Raw genomic sequence first — 20,014 nt, forward strand, 5'->3', positions numbered from 1 at the left:
AGTTATACAATAGGGGCTGGGAAGGTGGCTCAGTGATAGAGCGCTTGCCGTGCATGCCTGAGGCCCTGGGTTCAATGCCTCAGCCCCATATAAGCAAAAAGAAAAAAAGCCGGAAGTGGCGCTGTGGCTCAAGTGGTAGAACGCTAGCCTTGAGCTGAAGAGCTGAGGGACAGCGCCCAGGCCCAGAGTTCAGGCCCCACGACTGGACCCCCCCCCCAAAAAAAAGTTATACAATAGCCAGTTCATTAAGTAGTTTTTCTTTTGCTGTAGTTTTTGTTTTTAAAGCGCTTTGACAAATAATAGCCTCATAATAAAAAAAAAATTTAACTATGGTGGTATATACCTATAATCCCAGCACTTGGGAAAATAAAGCAGAATTACAAGATTAAGACTAGCCTGAGCTATACACACCCGATCAAAAAACACCTAAACTGCTCTTTAAGGCTTTAATTTTTTTCTGACAGAAATATACACAGAGATGTTTATAAAACCTAAAGGATACATAGACAGCAAAGAACTATATATTCTGACTCTGCCTACAAGTTTCCTACCAGTTCTCTATGGATCTATAGCAAAATCTGATCATTCTGGTCATGAAAACTCCATGTGCTGAATAATTCTTAAAATTCTATCCATGTCAACCACTGGTGGCACACCTGTAATGTTACTACTCAAGAAACTGGAGGATCATGGTTCAAAGCCATATTGTGTAGAAAAGTCTAGAGCATCTCCAAAATAACCAGCAAAAAGCAGGTCCAGAGGCGTGGCTCCCGTGGTAGATTGTCAAACAACAGAGGAAGCCAAGCAAACTCAAGGCTCTGAGTTCAAACCCCAATACTCTGAGTTCAAACCCCAAAATACAAACATACATTCACACACACACATACACACTCACACACACACACACACACAATTTGGTGGTTCCCATTTTAGTAGTCTGTGACTGCACACATATTACTAGTTCTCCATTTCCCACATGATCAACTATGTAAATGTACTCACAAAAAAATCTCTTACGTCTATAGATGTGAACACAGAAAAAGGTGTGCTTTTACTAAATTAAATCATTTGAGCAAGCCACAATCATGAGAGAAAATCATTTATAAGGAATATCATAAAGGCATGTCAAAAATCAAACCACCGCCAGATTTGGAAACCTAAAATCTGAAACTTTATAGTAGATAATAGGACAAAATTATGTATCATACAAGATTTTCTTTTTCTTTTCTCCTGACAGTTGAATCTATATTTCGTATACACCATTTGAAAATCATAGCCGTAGTTAAAGTTTGAAAAGGGTAAAACATAAAGCTGGGAGAAATAAAGCATCTGCTTTTAACATATTATTTCTCTTTGCCAAAAAAGGTAAAGCCTGAAAGTATCAACAGTCCCCACATTCATATTTATTCAAGTTTATTTATTCAAGAGAAGCAATGCTCCTCTCCTCTAGAAGGGCAAGCACAGTGGCACCCAGAACACTACAATTCCCCCCAATGAAATCAACTTCTTATTCAGTAAGTACTTATTAAGGCCCCTCTCTTAATGCCAAGCTGGGCTGCCACATGAAAAGGATGTGTCAGGCAACAAGTCTTTATTCCTGCTTTCTACATGTTCAATTGTTTAGTGCCAAATGCCTCCACAGGTATCAGCTAACTGCCTTTATTCAAGAAAGACTTATAACCTGGATGTGGTGGTTCATGCCAACCCACAATCAAAGGATCATGGTTCAAAGCCAACCCAGGAAAGAAAGTCTGTAAGACTTTTTTTTTTTTTTTGTCAGTTGTGGAGGTTGACTCTAGGACTGGGCACTGTTCCTGAGCTGCTTTTGCTCAAAGCTAGGGCTCTACCACTTTGCAGGGTTAATTGGAGATAAGAGTCTCTGGAACTTTCCTTCCTGGGCTGCCTTTGAACCACATGCGATCCTCTGATCTCAGCCTCCTTCCCCCTCATCGCCTCCCTCCCCCACCCCACAAGCTGTTTTGTGGGGCTTGAACTCTGGGCCTGTATGCTGTCCCTGAGCTCTTCAGCTCAAGGATAGCTCTCTATCACTTGAACCACAGCACCACTTCCGGTTTTCTGATGGGTTAGAGTTTCATGGACTTTCCTGCCCCCAGGCTGGCCTGTTGAACCATGATCCTCAGATCTCAGCCTCCTGAGTAGCTAGGATTACAGGCATGAGCCACTAGCACCCAATTAACCACCAAAAAACCAGAATTGGAGCTGTGGCTCAAGAGGTAAAGTGTAGTCTTGAGCAAAAAAAGTTGACTTATGGAACCCAGGTCCTGAGTTCTAGCCCCAGTATTGGTATAGGGCAGGGGAAGTGAGGTGGGGAGGTAGAGGGGGAACTAACTACTTGGAACTATAGACTTTAAAAAAAAAAAAGATGAAGTTATAAAAGGATGGGCAGCCGGGCACTGGTGGCTCACATTTGTAATCCTACCTACTAGGGAGGCTGAGATCTGAGGATCACAGTTCAAAGCCAGCCTGGACAGGAATGTCTGTGAGACTATTATCTCCAATAAACCACCAGAAAACTGAAACTGGTGCTCTGGCTCAAGTGGTAGAACACTTGCCTTGAGCTGAAGAGCTGAGGGACAGTGCCCAGGCCCAGAGTTCAAGCCCATGACCAACGAAAAAAGAAAAAAGAAAAAAAGGATGGGCAGTCTTCAAAATTTACTAAGCAACTTACTCATTTGGATTTTAAAATATATTCCTCTGTTAAGAATGCCAGTCATTAGAAGATTACTATAAAGTTGCTTGAAAAAAACAGCTACCTACGAAATATTTTGATCAAAGGCACTATTTCCTTATTCTTGCTACATAGGAAGCCAAGCCGATACTGATCTGAGCCAACAGATTTTCACTTTCTATTATGAAATATCCATACTATAGGAATGTGGTTAACCTTACCCCAAAATTGGGATGATGCTTCCAAGACCTCTTAGGTCAAACATATGACAAATTCTGGTAAACCATACAAGAAGTAGGTCAAAGCAGTAGAGCTGCCCTTCACAACAAATGAGGCCAAGTATTCAGAATGAAAGGTTTCTGCTTTTCTCTCTTCCTTCTGCACAAAGTGTCAAAGTATCTATTAGTACATGTCATTTGGCAAATGCCTCATTGTCCTCTGAATCTTTCTCCTCAAAATTAATCCAAATATCCAAACTAGCCCTTCTAATAATTAGTTGTACCCCATTATTATCTTTAGTACTAGTAACAGTGATAACAATAGCTATCTAGTTTTGCAATTCACAAAATACTTTCAAATAAATTAAACATTCACTGAGGAGATAAAAGGAAATACCATGGGCAACTATATCAATCACTAAAAGGCAAATCCAGTTTAACTGGAATTGAAAAGAAAGTATTTTCAATTCTACTGGAGTCAAGAAGTTACTTAAAATAACATAGGACTGCAGCAAATCAAAATTACGTATTTCCCTTTAAATTATGTCCTTAAATGATAGGCTCAACTGATTCAATATCTAAATGTTAAGATCATAATCTCAGAATTTATTTACCCCAATCCCTTCACCAAATGCTTTGCCCACAGTTTAATGCTTAGTAAATACTTTTCTAAGGAAAGAATACTTAATTATGAAGAAGCTGTCCTAGGAAGACAAACTGACAGCACTGAACATTCAAATACCTCTTTAAGATTTAACTAAGAGTTGCCAGGGTTTATGCCTATAATCCTAGCTACTCAGAAGGTTGAGAAGTTTGAAGCCAGACTGTGCAAGAAAAGTCCTTGAGACTCTTTATCTGCAATTAACCACCAGAAGTGGCTCAAGTGGTAGAGCACTAGTCTTGAGTAAAAAAGCTCAAGGACAGCACCCAGGTCCTAACTAAGAGCACGGTTGTGGCTCTTAAGGGCAAGTCTATAATCCCAGTGCTATGGCACCTAAGATAGAAAGATTTTGAGTTCAAGGCCAGTCTGGGCCACATAGCCAGATCTGTTGAAGGGAAGGAAAGGAGGGAAGGAAGAAAGAAAGAAGGGAGGGAAGATTTAACATTTATTATGTACCTATCAAATATAACATACTGCTTATAAATTGAACAAATCCACATAAATAATCTCATTAATCTTATAAATTAATCTCCATAAACTAGAAGACTCCTAAACTCCAATATTAAGTTGACTAGAAGCTTAATAACTAGTAGTTCTAATACAACTTTGATCCTACCTGGAATTCAGTTCCCATTAGAACTCTGTTCCTTGCTCTCAATCTCATACTTTCTACTAAGTAATGCTCAAAAGAAACCCTCGTGCCTCTTTTTAAGCAGCTAACTCCAGAATAAATACCACTCATCCTACGTGCCATACATAGTGATAATGGCCGTAACCTAAAATACCTAAGTACACTCTGAAAACAAAAGAGTAAAGTTACAATGCTAACAAACTGATTTCAGTTAGGCAAAAGACAATGAATTTTTATCTCTCTCCCAACTTCAAAGTTCTTTCCTATAACTCTAAATGCAAAAAGCATTTTCTAGCCAGGCATGATGGTTCAGGCTTGTAATCCCAATCACTTGGAAGGTAAAAATCAGGGATCAAGGTTTGGGTTAAGACCCAGCTAAAAAGTTAGCAAGACTCTATCTCAACAAAGAGCTTTGCATAGTGGTGAATGGCTATAATTCAGCTATTTGGGAGGCATAATTAGGAAGATCATGGTCCAGGTATACTGGGAAAAAAATAACACAAAACCTTATCTGAGAAAAAAGTCACTAAAACAAAAAGAGCTGGGAGTAAGGCTCAAGTGGTAAGATGCCAGCCTCACAAGTACAAGACCCTGAGTTCAAACACTAAAACTACCGCTGTAAAAACAGCATTTTCTAGTTGAATAAACTGCAGAAAGAAAGCTTGACCCCAACCACATACACATCAGAGAGAACTAGGGAAAAAGAAATAAATATGCCTACAAGCATGACTATATTACAGTGTTAACAACACATTACTCATTGTGCTGTAAGAAAGAACTTGCAAATAGGCAAGGAACTTTCAGGAAGCCAAGGAAACAAAATTCTCCCAGTCCCCAAACACAAACATATCCAAATGCCAAAGCAGGTCACACAGTCTAGTTTGTACCCAGATATAAGTAGGGAGGAAGTAGAAAGAGAGAAAAATTAGGTGTGGCTTGTCAGCACTAAGACTTCCTCCCCCCCCCCCCCGCCCCCCCAGCAGTCCTGGGGCTTGAACTTAGGGCCTGGGCATTATCTCTGAGCTTTCCCTCAAAGCTAGCACTCTACCACTTTGAGCCACAGAGCCACTTCTGGGTTTTTCTGTTTATGTGGTATGGAGGAACCAAACCCAGGGCTTCATGTATGCTAGATACGCACTCTACCACTAAGCCATATTCCCCGACCCCAAGATATTTTTTTATTGGATGAATAAAGAGTTTTTTTCCAGCAGAGAATTATTGAGAGTTCTACCTATTTTATGACTTATTTAGATGCTCACAGAGAATATGCAATATATACAAATGGAAGCATTATTGTACTAGTAGTTGCAAGCATCGCCTTTGGAATCATCAGAACTATGTCTAAGGGCTGGCTCAATCACTTCTTGTGTGTATGCTGCTCCTGCAGTTTGAACTCAGGGCCTAGGCACTGTCCCTGAACTTTCATGCTCAAGGCTAGTACTCTACCACTTGAGCCACAGCTCCACTTCTGGCTTTTTTGGTGGTTAACTGGTTAATGGACTTTTTTGCCTAGGCTGGCTTCAAACCGTGATCCTCAGATCTCAGTGTCCCAAGTAGTTAGGATTAAAGGCATGAGCCACCAGTGCCTTGCTTCAATCACATTTTTGCTTATAACCTCAGGCAAAGTGTTTTTTAAACTTATCTATGCCTTGGCCACATAGACTTCATCTAATATTCATTAGAGTATCCTTAGCACCCTTAAATACTGCCTAAACAGTGATAAATATTTTAGTTGAATTAATTCATAAGTGGAATTAATTCCACAAGATGGAATTGTTATGCATGTTAAATGAAAAGCTATGTAGAGCACTTAGGACTTTATAATTCAATAGTAAAGTTTTCTCCACTTCACTCCCCAGTCATGTGTAAAGTCAGGACAGAAGAGCCAAAGCAAAGAACAAGACAAAATAAGGATTGGAAGATGATTACTGCTAGTTATAGGATCCAGCAATAGTTAGTCTTAACAGTAACAGGTCCTTTTAGTAGGAGCATAATGTTAGCTGATTCAGAAAATGCTAGTAGTATTTTAGTGAATTATCTGTTACCCCATAGATAAAAGCTTGCCCAAAAAGAAAGGAAGGGTGAGAATAAGCTATATCCTAAACATCCTTGACTAGATATTTTAAAACACAAAGAAGGAGGGTTTTTTTTGGTTTGTTGTTTCGGGATTTTTTTAGTTACACTTGGGGTTTCATTAAGGTTACACCTCTAGCAATGAAGATGTCTTAGAGGGCACAAAAGTCCATGGAGCTTCCTCAGAGCTCATAGTGAATCACTGACCAAAGGTTGTTTAGTGTGATCATCACCAAGTTCTAGGTACAGATCATTATAAGGATACTACTTTAGCCCTGCAGGCTGGTAGCTGAGGAATGTCTCCCCACCCAGATGAAAACCATGAGTCACAAAGCTGAAGAGCTGCGTACACATGAGATTTCAAGAAGTACATTTGGAGACGTGACCATTCAGTTCCTGATATATACATCTATGTCCCAGTATGTCTGTTCACCCAGACACCATCCCAGTAAATTTTCTACATGCATATTATACTTTTGGGTGTGGCAATGGCCCATTCTTCTGCAATCCTAGGGTAGGACCAGGGCAGCACATCTCTAGTCATGTGGAAGGCAGGATGTACCTCTAGTAGCATCATGCTCCAATGGTCCTTTGCAAACCAGACTCACAGGACCCCTGTCTTGGCCACCATCTTCTTCCACCAAGGACTTTTAGAAGATTACTCAATCCCCCAGATATCTCTTAGTAGTAAAACTACACATTGTTACCTTTTTAGGTAACAATGACTATAAGTTGTTCTAAACTGCTGACAGGGTAAAATAAGCCTGAAAATTTTGGATACAAAACTCTCCTCTCTTTACTCCAGAAGATTTTACATGTGGCTTATTAACCCAAGCAGTCTGACTATTGTCACAGGGACAAACTATTTCATTTTCAAAATTGAGAATCTGTGAGAATATTAATTTAAATCCAAAATCCAGAAATACTTCCCTTGAATTCATAGATCTGACTCAGAAAATAGCTCTAAGAAACTTGGGCCTACTTGTTGATAGATACAAGAATACATATTTAGTGTCTAAAAAGGAAAATCTAGGCAGAACTGAAAGGGCTTGTGGTTAAACCTCATCATAATGTGGTCTTCAACTTCCCATTCCATTTCCCAGGCATCTGTTTTGTTTTAACCACTTGACCCATTGACCCACCTCCTCCTAAGCAATATGATATGCTTAAAAAAAAAATAAGCCCTGAAGGAAAGTCAAAAGAATGGGCTCTACACCAAGTTCTCTACTCACTCACTGTACATGCAAACAAACTTTAGTCAAACAGTCAGAACGAAGTACTAGCAGAAAGTATTCAGCTACATTTAGTGCTTGTCTAAGGATACCACCAACCACCCAAACTCAGCTCCTTCATTGTTATAATCCATTTGAAAATGTCCACATTATTTTAACATATCCCCATCTCATGATAATCAATTAGCAAATTCTATTTCTCTTTAAATCTCTCAAATCTCCCCCCTTAGCGAAATAGCTTACCGATACCTTCTAAACTTGTATATAATGCTATATAAGCATGTAGTATTTAGTGCCTATGACTCAGAATTACTATTTATCTCTGATAGCAAATATTCAGTGCCTGCAACTAATTATTTATTAAGTTCTCGATGACTTGTAACTCAATATCTGAGGCCTAACTTTTCAAAGAGCAAATCTTAAAAAGAAAGGAATGAATGAATGAATGAACGAATGAATGAATAAATGCTGGTAACTACTATCTTGAACAAGTAATTTAAATTTTCTGGTCCTTCTTTTCCTTACCTAGAAAATGATAACAACATGTAAATTTCCTTATAATTCTAAAATGCTATATGATTATCTATGCGCTACATAATCTGATTTGTCTTTTATATTTTTTGCTAGATGTGCATTATATATATGTAACTATGTCATAAGTAATCTAATGGAAGATATCCAAAGGACTAAAATTTTTCTATACTTAGCATCTCTTGTGCATCTTGCTCAGATTCCAGGACACAAGTGTTCGGTAGAAGAGGATCTTAACTAGGCAGCAAACATCAAGGGGAACTTGCAATCTTACTTTTCATCAAGAACAAGTATATGACAAGAAAATTACAAAGGTGATACGAGAAGGAACTTAATTGTTGAAATGAGAGGTTACCTTATGCCAAATAGCTAGGAACTTATTTTAGGCAGCCAAAGAAGCTGGGATGTAGCAACTCTTAAGTCTAACTCTCAAATTCTATTTGCAGAGTTCTGACAAGAGGTATAGGAAGTCTCTATCTCTGATCAGTAAACAGCAGCAACCAAGTCTATTCATGCCAAAAGATCTTAACCCTTAGTACTGATGGAAAATTTAAGGAAATAAAGTCTAACACTCAGACAGAAGTCTTCAATTCAGAGATAAAAGAAATGCTCACAAAAGAAACACATAAAAACACATAAAAATGAGTGAGAACTTGCTACCTAAAATATAATTTTGCTAGTGGTATCATAGTTTCCCATTGGCATGATTCAGTTCTTCACATTAGACTATTTTCATGCAAATATCAAGATTTATTAACACCAAAGCCTCAGAGAAAAAAATCTCCTTTTTCTTTGATGTCATCTATTGAATCAAAAGGCCTGAATAGACCAATTTAAAATAAAGGTGACTTTTCAAAGAACTATTTTAGAACATAGAACTGATACTTTTGCTGGGTGCCAGTGGCTCACACCTGCAATCCTAGCTACTCAGAAGGCTGAGATCTGAGGATCGAGGTTCAAAGCCAGCCCAGGCAGGAAAGTCCATGAGGCTCTTTTTATCTCCAATTAACCAACAGAAAACCGGAAGTAAGTGGCACTGTGGCTCAAGCGGTAGAGTGCTAGCCTTGAGCTGAAGAGCTCAGGGACAGGGTCCAGGCCCAGAGTTCAAACCCCATGACCAACAAAAAAAAGAAAGAAAACTAATACTTTCAAAGCTACATTCTGTGTGTGTGTGTGTGTGTGTGTGTGTGTGTGTGCGTGTGTGTGTGCGTGCATGTAAAACCCAAGTAGCCTTGATATTCCTTTGAAATGGTTAAAATGCAAGGCTTACAAAGAAACCTAAACTAGCTTCTGAAGGATGAGAGGGAATACAGCCTCTTTAAATGTTTATATGTTTATACCTATTTCTTTTTGTCTGATCCTGTTCCACAATCCTGTTGTTCTATAGTATGTACTAACTCCTGCTATTTATTGTTTCTTTGCTCTTTACCCTGATTTCAGTATCCTTCCCTCACCCTAAGAACACTTCTGAAAACCACAACAGCAAAAAAGCTGAAAACAAGCAAAGGGCCAGAGACAATATTCTCTCTTAGAACTTTCCCTATCATATCTCTCTTACCAAGTATAGAAGAAGATATGGGGATGATCGGGAAGAGGAAGAAAAAGTTATTTACTTACTGGGAATGTAAGTTCATTAAAACCAACTCAACCAACTACATGATAATCATTATAATCATGATAATCAATTAGCAAATTCTATTTCTCTTTAAATCTCTCAAATCTCCCTTTCAATAGTTATTAGAGAAATAGTAGAGAACTGTAGATATTCAGAGTAAAAGTTTTTCTCAGGCTTATTTTCCAGTGCCTTCTCTGGTTAACCACTCTTATACATTCCCGTCCAAGCTTCTCAAATACACCAAATGTGTGCTCCAAAATAAAAACAGTCCACGAACATCAGTGGCTCACGCCTGTAATCTAGCTACTTGGAAGGCTGAGATCTGAGGATCACGGTTCAAATCCAGCCTTGGCAGGAAAGTCCATGAGACTCTTATCGCCAATAAACCACCAGAACACCGGAAGTGGCACTGTGGCTCAACAGCACCCAGGCACAGAGTTCAAGCCCCACAACTACAAAAAATAAATAAAAAATAAAAACAGTCCATCAAAAATTTGAGTTAGAACACTTGCGTAGCAAACACAAGGCTTGGTTCCATCCTCAATACCACCAAAAAAAAAAAAAAAAAAAAAAGAGCCATAACTGTAAAAGAAAATTGATTAAAGTTCAGAAATGCAGTTTAGAAGTATAAACAGATTTACAACTACCTACTTAGAAAACACCCATGATATCAATCTTCAGAACCCCAAGAATAAAGTAAGACTTAATTTACTGGCTTTAAACATACAAAATTACCAATACTTCATAGCTCTTTACCTACAAAATGGCAATTTCATATAGTTCATTTTAATATCTAATTTCCTACTTGGGGGTAAGGAGAGCTATTATTATGAAGCCAAAATAATGTTATACTGGGAACTATATACTATAGAATTATGTTTTGAAGAGGGTTTTTTGGAGGGTGTTTTTTGTTTTGTTTTGTTTTGATCATGAGGTTTGAATTCAGGACCTGAGTACTATTCCTGAGCTCTTTTGCTCAAGGCTAGTGTTCTACCACTATGAACCACAGTACCACTTCTGGTTTTTGAGTGGTTATTTGGAGATAAGAGTCTCAAGGGGACTTTTCTACCCAGGCTGGCTTTGAACCGTGATTCTCAGATCTCAGCCTCCTGAGTAGCTGTGAGCAAATGCTTGTAAAGCTTTTCAAATAACCTAGTCTCATCAATTAAAAAACAGAAGTGTTGTGGCACCTATCTGTAATCCCAACACTTACTGGCTGAAGCAGGAAGATTGTGAGGTTTAGATCAGCCTATGCTAATCAGACTTTGTCTCAAAAAAAAAAAAAAAAAAAGAAGTTTAAAGTACATATATTGCTGGGTGCCTGTGGCTCATACCTGTAATCCTAGCTACTCAGGAGACTGAGATCTGAGGATCACAGATCAAAGCTAGCCTAGGCAGAAAAATCTATAAGACTCTTATCTCCAATTAACCACCAGAAAACCAGAAATGGTACTGTGGCTCAAGTGGTAGAGTGGTAACCTTGAGCATAAGCAGCAGCTCAGGGACAGTGCCCAGGTCTTGAGTTTAAGCCCCACAATTGACAACAGCAACATATGCAGCCTAGCACCAGTGGCCCATGTTTATAATCCTATATACTCAGGAAGCTAAGATCTGAGGATCACAGTTCAAAGCCAGCCCAGGCAGAAAAATCTACAAGACTCCAATAAAATACTCAGAAAAGGCTGGAAGTGGTACTGTAGCTCAAGCGGTAGAGAGGTAACCTTGAGCAGAAGCAGATCAGGGACAGTGCTCAGGCCCTGAATTCATGCCCTAGAACTGGGGAGGGGAGGGGGGTTGAGTACATATACATATGCATCAATGTGTGTACAGGCTTTCTTCCTCAAAATTTCTGGTCCTCAGCAGTACTGAGTAAATGAACAAACAGACTACTTCTTAAAAGTATCAAATTCCAGCCTGGCATCTGTGGCTCATGCCTGTAATCCTAGCTACTCAGGAGGCTGAAATCTGAGGATCTCGGTTCAAAGCCAGCCTGGGGAAGGAAAGTCCAAGAGACTCTTATCTCCAATAAACCACTCAGAAAACCGGAAGTGGAGCTGTGGCTTTGAGCTCTTCAGCTTTGAGCTGAAGAGCTGAGGGACAGCGCCCAGGCCCAGAGTTCAAGCCCCACGAGTGACAAAAAAATAATATAAAATAAAATACCAAACTCTGCGAAGGTATCAAGACGCTGATGACAAAAGCAGAATTTGATAGCTAGTGAAATGGCCACAGGAGCACACTGCTTCAAAAGCCACTGGATCAATTCCCACAAGTTTCCCCATCAGGATGATATCACCTATCAATTATCCTTTCATCTTCCAGTCGAGAAGCTAGTCTTGATGCTCTCATCCTTTATAGACATTTTACTGTAATTTTCGGTGCTGAATGTTTCTTTATAAGCTTTTACCTTCTGGAGTGAGGGGGACTCACCAGTATAAAGGCAAGTACAGCTATATTTATTAATCTGAGCATGTAGTCACTAAATGTGACTAAATATATATGGAAATTACTATGGCAAGGCCCACAGGGATACAAAGATAAAAGAGACTAATCTGTTTTTAAGGAGCTTACAAAGTGGTCAGAAGAGGCATATCACTGGCATAAATAAGCCAAAATAAAAGAATATCCAAATACCATACAACAGCTACCAACAAAATGACAGAACTAAACAATAGAAAAGATCATATTCTTTTGGAGGAAAAACAAATCAGGAAATTTTTGTGGAAGACAAAACACAGACTTTATGGATAGGGACAAAAATTTAACAGGGCAAGGAGAGAGAGCAATAAAGAAAATAGCCTTCAAGATTAAATGAACTAGCTCTATAGATAGACACATATGAAAGACATTGAGAAAAAGTTACAAATTAACTGGAGTATCATTCTATTGTTTATAAATAGGCAGAAAAAATACCAACTATAGAATGATGCATACCAATTCAGGCTAGTAGTTACTTCCTGAGAAAGAGGAAGGGGAACTGATGCAGGGCAGGACTTCAACTATATCTGTAACATTTTATGTTTTATACCAAGTATATTCCTTAAATTTGGGTTATGTGCTAAAATGTTTATGACTTTTTTCCTAAAATTAGATTATTTAAAACATCTCATGCAAAAAAAACTCTTCTCATGGAAGAACTGAGGAGAGATTAACATAAAAACAAGTCAGGAGAAGATAGTCCCCCTAAAGTTTAGGGAAACACTTGACTAGTGTAGTTTTAGATTAAACAAGAGCCTTCATATCCTCAACACAATGGTACAAAAAGCTCTTAGAACAGGGGACACTGGGGCTGGATATTGGATGAGAAGGAAGAATTTATTGCCATCTCAAATCAGATAACTGAGAAGAGAATCACCTTCCCACATAACTTAAATGCCGGTGTAACCAAGTCATCTTCCCCCAAACAAAGCCAAGGAAACTTCCAGCTACACAGGAATTCAGACAAGGACTCACTGTAAGTAGCTAGTCTGTGCCTCCTCTTTCCCCTCTCCTCCCCCAAACACTCACAAACAATAACAAAATGTACCCTTGCCCACTTGAGAAAGAATTAAGAATTGGCAGCTCTGCTAAAGTGGAGAACTTCCAAACCAAAGCCCTTTTCTGGGGAAGATGTTGACAAAACTCAGAAAAAAAGAAAAAGGAAACACAACTCAGGCAGGCCAGTGGAAGGTATCCATCTTTTAACTTTCAACTGTAAGTGTCATCTCTTCCGGGAAGCTCTGTCTAATCTCTGCATGCCCAAGGTGGAACTGACCTTTGGCTCTCTAAATACTTCTATTACAGCTCCCATCACATTGCACTCCATCTGCAGATTTATACATTTCCTCTCATTAGACCCTTAGAGAAACAGTAGGGACTTAGATCCACTTCTATCTCATTAGTGCATAGGAAAGAGTTTACACAATAGGAGAGCAACATTCAACAGCTATTGTATGAAGTAGAGAAATAGGAAAAAAGAAGAGCAATTAAGATATCCCTGGAGAACAGACAAATGGTTTGGGTTTATCAGTCCTACTATCTTTGTCCTTCTCTCTCTTTAAACTCTACCCTTATAGAGCTGAATAACTTAATCTTGACTATAGCTGCTACATTTATGCCAATAAGCTGTAAAACTGCATTAATGGGTTTGTTTCTTGTTTTGTATCTTGGCAGTACTGCAGTTGGGAACTCAGGGCTTTGCACTTGCTAAGTGGAACTACCACCAGGCTATGTCTCCAACCGTTTTTTACACTGATTATTTTTGAGATAGGATCTCACCAGGGTACATGCCTATAACCATTTTATGCTTTTCATCATAGCTAAGATGGCAAGAATGAACAACCACAATTAGTTTATGTTGAGATGGAGTCTCAAGGACTTTTCTTCCCCAGGCTAGGTCTGGAACCACTATCTTCCCAACTTCAGCAACACCACTGAGCCCAACTCTTGTTGGACTTTTCTGCCAAGACTGACCTGGAACCATGATCCTCCCATTCTCAATCTTCCAAGTAGCTACAATTACAGCAGTGAGCCAACAATACTCAGCTTGGGCTTGTGAGCCATTTGGACATTTCATTGTCACTTTAAATCCAATACATCCTAAATTGAACTCATAATCTCCTTAAAAATAAGGAAACCTTCCTAACTTCTTTAGTGAATGTCTTCAACACTCACAGTTAATATATTATAGCCACACTTCATTTAGCAGCTCCATGTCTTGTATCTAGTCCTAATTCTAACTTTTCTTCACAATCTCATTTCTACTTTTTTTACTCCTTATCTTACCCTCCACAACTCAACTCAGGCCTCATCACACGTTCCTGGTGCTAATCTCCCTTCCTTCTAAGCAGAGTCTTATTGCCATGATATTGCTCATCCTACTTTAAAAAATCCTTCTGGGTTCCCTTTCTCCTATACTATAAAATATAAACTTACAAGCCTGACTTCTCAAGTCTCCTCTATAAACATAGCCTCAAACCAACCAACCCCCCTAATTTCACTTTTCACTGCTTCTCAGGTCAGTCAAGTCACTGACCACTCAGATACAGTCTTATTGCGAGGATTTTGCTTGATACCTTTCAGCTCCCAGATAACTTTGTTATCTGACTTATCTCTAGTTCCTATTAATATTTTCTGTTGTTTACTGTTTGCAACAGGATCTTACTGTGTAGCTCAGGCTGGCCTAGAACTCATTAACCTCCTATCTTAGCTTCCACAATACTGATTACGGATGGTGCTCACATCCAACTCTATTTTTTTAAAGATTAAAATGAATTACATCTGTGACATCCATCATTTGTAACTACCCGAGTGTTCTCTCAAAATATCTTTGACATGTAGTCTATACTATGTAATTAATAACATACTTTCACTTTCTAAACTTTTTTTTTTTTTTTTGGCCAGTCCTGGGGCTTGAATTCAGGGCCTGGGCATTGTTCTTGAGCTTCTTTTGCTTTATACCACTTGAGCCACAGCGCCACTTCCAGCTTTTTCTTTTTATGTGGTACTAAGGAATCGAATCCAGGGCTTCCTGCCTGCTAGGCAAGCACTCTACCACTGAGCCACATTCCCAGCCCAACACATTCTAAACTTTTTTTTGGCATACTAACACTCAGTAGGTATCCATTCTTTCCAACTCTCTTATTTGCCACTGAACTGTCAACTCATCAAGGGCACAAAGTTAGCATAGAACTGAACTCACTGAAAAAAAGTTTAGTAATTTCTCCTAGGTAAAATAATTTCTTAGAGGCAATAAAGGGATAAAACAATTTTTTTTAATTCAGTTGAAAATAATCTCAATCTAGCAGCATAAGATTCCTGTCTATTCCACGACTGAACTCCAGCTCAAAAATAATATGGAGTCTGACTCAAGATGTAACAACCTGTGCTCATGACATCACAAACACAGTTTTGTAATGATTACAAGGAGGCAGGGGTGGGTTGACATAGATGGAGAAAAGTAAGTCAATGAAAGAATAGCTGGATAGCTTTGTGATTGTTTACTTCTTACATGAGAGCATTTCCCATCCATATTTTTAATTGGCCGTATTTTCAAAGAAGTTTCCTTTAAGAGGAAAACTCTGACAGATTTTTTAGTAATGGTGACAGAAGAACCTCTGCAGAACCCAAGATTTGAGAAAGCCAGCTTCATATTCAGCTCAGCGGTGTAAGGCAGGGAGATTCCTTCAGAGTGAAGATTCATTTTGGCTTGAACATAGACATCATCTGCCAGTGATTTTTAGGCATAGGGAAGACAGCCTGACAGGCCATTACAGACTTTGAAATTAGTCTAAATTAATATACTCAATTTAGTCTAGTCATAATATTCACAAATGGATTATTTTGTGGATTTCTGAGACCAAATCTTTAAAATGGATTGCTCTTTGACATCAGTGAATTCTCCTCACCAGCAGGTAATACTGACTTAGAAGTATAAATTAAGATCAATATGATCCCCTAAATACTAAAATAAACCTAATTTTTTAAATGCATTTTAAATAAAAACATTTCATTAAGTTCTAAATTCCTATGTCAGTGCTCCCTACATTAGCAGAGGTAACAGAGTTGAATGCCCTTGAAACATAATTCCATCCTTAGCTTACCACAAGCACTTGAGGAGAACCTAGCCATAGTCTTGCAATTTCCCCACAGGTTCATACAGTGTGAGACAGGTATAAACAGAACTCAGTTTTGTAAATACACAAACTTCCAGGAAGAAGTTTATGTCTCCTGGCTGTTTCCTTTCAGAGGAGAAGCATAAGAGTCACAATGTACCGGTGCCTGCCTGACTCCTTTCCCTGAGTTCCTGAGCCAAAGAGCTCAATACTTCTCATTAAATCCACCCTTTGTTCAAGGACCTACAATGACTCTATTGACCCTTCTATCAACATCCACAAGTCTGGCCTCTGAGTCCCCTCCACCCTCTTGCTACCCATGACTTGACCAACTCACATTCTCTCCAGTCACTCATGTATTACACACACACACACACACACACACACACACACACAACTTAGTCATTCATACCATCATTGCACACTGTATATTCTAAAAGAGCTTTTCTTTTTATTCCTAACCCAGAAAAACATTTCATTTTCTTGAATGTTCATACTAATTTTAGAGCTGATTGAGAAATAACTTGTCCATAGTTATAAATTATAAAGGACCAAGGTCAATCTAATTCCATAGCCCATATTACTTTCTGATTAAACCATAACTGCCCAAGTCCATTTCAAAATTTACTGACTCAGAAAACTCCTCTACTATATCTCAATGATTGTTATTTCAAGATCTCTCAGATCATACAGCACACAAAGTTTGGTTTTATTTAGACATTGTTTCCTACAAGTTAAAGCTTCCAATAGTCTGACTCCCCATTTACACGTGACTTTATGTCCTGTTCCAAGGAAAAGGGCACCTGTTTTACATCTTTCATATCTTCCAACTTGTCACTAAAACTTAAGAGATTTCTTTGTCTACAGGAATGCTCAATCATTATTCAGCATAAAGGTTTTTTTTTGTTTTTTGTTTTTTGTTTTTTACCAAAAAAGGCCTTTCATATTAAAAAAAATTGACAGAACTGTCCTGCCTCTACCTTTCAGTTACACAACATATTAATTATCTGAACTTATCAGGAGCAATTCAGAAGGTTCCATTCTAATATTTCACAGATCTTAAGTTCCACAGGAAAGCTACTGCTGAGGTCACATTTCAAAGCATTGTTTGAGGATTTTCCCTTTGGTGAGATAAATGTTTGAGGTAAGAAGCGGGGTAACTCTAACAGAAATGTGCATGTACACACACACACACACACACACACACACACACATTCACACACATATACACACATAAAACACTATGATGGTTCTGCCAGCATGTTTAGCACACTTGTGCTATCCAGAAGTTCCAAAACTTCAACAAGTGGTGCTCAGTGTCATTTATGTGAGATCTTATATTTAATGTTGAATTTTTCTATCATAACTCTGGTTACATAGAATGAATCAAAATTCCAAACAAAGCCTTCTGAGAACTGTGAGGCAGTGGGCTACAGGGCTGGTCTCCCCTTATTCCTAGGTTTCCTCAAACCCTTTAATCCCCATCCTGTGGAATATATGCAGCTCCACAAAGGGAACTTGCTAGATATAGATATAAATAGAATTTACCCATATAGCCTAAGTGCTATTGGCACTAAACAACTTATACTGATTAAAACAACTATAGATAGTAAAGACTCTATGTGGGTATGTGTGATTTTTTAAAATCAAATTTTAGTCTCCAAATTAAAACTTTCCTGAATAAAGGACTTCAGGGGAGGGGGGAAAGAGGGAGAAAAAAAGAAATTAAGCAATTAATGTACTACTTCAGGAATACTTAAGTTGGTAATATATCACTCGCAATGTCCAACTAACAATTAGTATTCATTACTGATCATCCTGCTTACATATGACATCAGACATCTTTTTTGTTGTTTGTTTCCTGTGAGAGTCTTTGGCACTGAATGAAAGGACAAGTCAAACCAAGCAACAACAACCAAAAATATTAGTTTTAGTTTGTAAACTATTTCCCATTTCCCTTCCTGCTTGAATGGATAATACCCAAAGCAGATATCTGTTCAATTCTAAATTATTCATGTTAATGGATAATTATTGGCAGAAAGGTGCTGATAAACCAAAATGAGAGGGGAAATTGAAAAAAAATCTATTTTGTTTTTGGAATATATGTTTTCAGCATATTTATCTTCTCAATTATTCCCAGCATGAGCTAATATTTGTGTTCATTTGCAATCTCTAAGTACATAGTAACTGGCCACTTAGTAGGGGGTGGGGATTGCTCTGAGGCATGCCAGTTCACTAGTGGAAACTAGAACAGACTGCTATTCAGCCTGCACAGGAGCAACATCCATTTCAGTTATTTTACAGTTCTGTTTAGCCTCCAAAATATCAATAGACTAGCACAGCAGACTGATTTACTAGACTTTAAAAGACCTGCTTGAGAAACAATATGGCCAACGAACATAATTCTTCATTGTTTGCAAATTATGTACCACAAACATTGAACAAGAGTCTCCAGGGCCACTCAGCCTAAGTCCCAGCAGATTTCTCCACCTCATCAGGAATGTAATCTCATTTACTCAGAAGGAAATTTTCTACATATTTTTAGAAGTTATATAATTCAGAAAACGTTTTTTAAAACACTTAGAAATTATTTAAAAGAGCAGGGTCTATTCTTAACACCACCACCTCTTCTCTCTCTACACTTTGCTTTTCCACTTTTGACACAGGTTCAGAAAAACAAAGAGAAACCAGCCTCCTCAAAGGGCTCCTAAATATACAGAAGCCAAAGACTGAAAAATTACCAGCCTCCGGTTTTCTAAATAAAGCATTTTATGTAGTACTTATTCTTTTTAAAGAAAGAAAAGAAGTCTGGCTAATTCATGAAAAGAAAACTGACTAAAAAGTTAGGGGGGAACATCTTACATAAAATGCCACCAGTCAGCTTCTTTCAACTTTCCAATTTTTACACCCATATTGCTTCCTGAGAAGCCACCTAGGGTAGACAGCCACACGACCAAGGCGGGGGGGGGGGGGGGGGGGGATGGCTCGGAGCTGGTCCTTGTGAGCCGACAAGCTAAAAATACGCCGGCCCAGTAAACAAATCCCACTCCATCCCGACCGAAGCTACACCGTTAACCTAGTAATTATGAGAAGAGTGAGATCACGCAGCCCCCGGCTTACTCATCATCAGCTTCTAAAGTTTCCATCGGCTATGGCAACTTTTCTGTTTTCTAAAGTTCATAAGCCTATCCGAGGAGCGCTCTCTCTCTCTCTCTCCTCTCTCTCTCTCTCTCTCTCTCTCTCTCTCTCTCTCTCTCTCTCTCTCTCTCTCTCTCTCTCTCTCTCTCTCTCACACACACACACACACACACACACACACACACACACACTCACATCTTTTTCCGCTCCTTTCCTCCATTACTTTGGACGCACCTCAGTTGGGCTATCGATAAGGAACAAGTTTGTCTTCTTTTCATTTTTACCTTTACACTTTAAAATGAACTTTATCCTACTATGGGGACTGGATCCTGCATCTTAACCATTCTACAACTCTTCTGTCCCTCCCCCAAAAGTCTACGCTGACGAGAAAGGACCGTCCAAACAGCCCAGCGCAGCTCAAGGAGTCCAGGAAAGCCCGGGGCTAGGAGCGCGGGGTGCAGGTGGAAGACGGGGGAGGGGGGAGAGAAGGTGAGGATAAAGCAAGGGGCAGTCAGGCGACCAGGGGTGCTGAGGGGAGGTGGCTTCAGGTGGAATATCAGAACAGAGAAAGGGGGGTCAGCGGAGATCAGAGGGGCAGAGCCTGCGACTCTGCAGAGGTGGGAGGGGCGGGAGCAG

General features: G+C 39.0%; 1 protein-coding gene across 4 annotated transcripts in view; it reads right to left on the minus strand.

Annotated features, from left to right (window-relative positions):
* Positions 1–20,014, minus strand: part of LOC138827466 (OTU domain-containing protein 7B) — a 63,529-nt gene that overhangs the window by 43,078 nt on the left and 437 nt on the right. Inside the window, exon 1 of one of the 4 annotated variants that reach the window (XM_070022975.1) lies at positions 2,911–2,977. The exons of the other annotated variants lie outside the window; for them this stretch is intronic. The gene's annotated coding sequence lies outside the window, so the exon portion shown is untranslated. Of the gene's footprint in view, positions 1–2,910; positions 2,978–20,014 lie in introns of those variants that run through there. 4 annotated transcript variants of the gene reach the window in all.

The sequence above is a fragment of the Dipodomys merriami genome, unplaced genomic scaffold (assembly GCF_024711535.1).
Source record: "Dipodomys merriami isolate MVZ:Mamm:240054 unplaced genomic scaffold, mDipMer1.0.p SCAF_156, whole genome shotgun sequence".
In the NCBI taxonomy this organism is placed as follows: Eukaryota; Metazoa; Chordata; class Mammalia; order Rodentia; family Heteromyidae; genus Dipodomys; species Dipodomys merriami.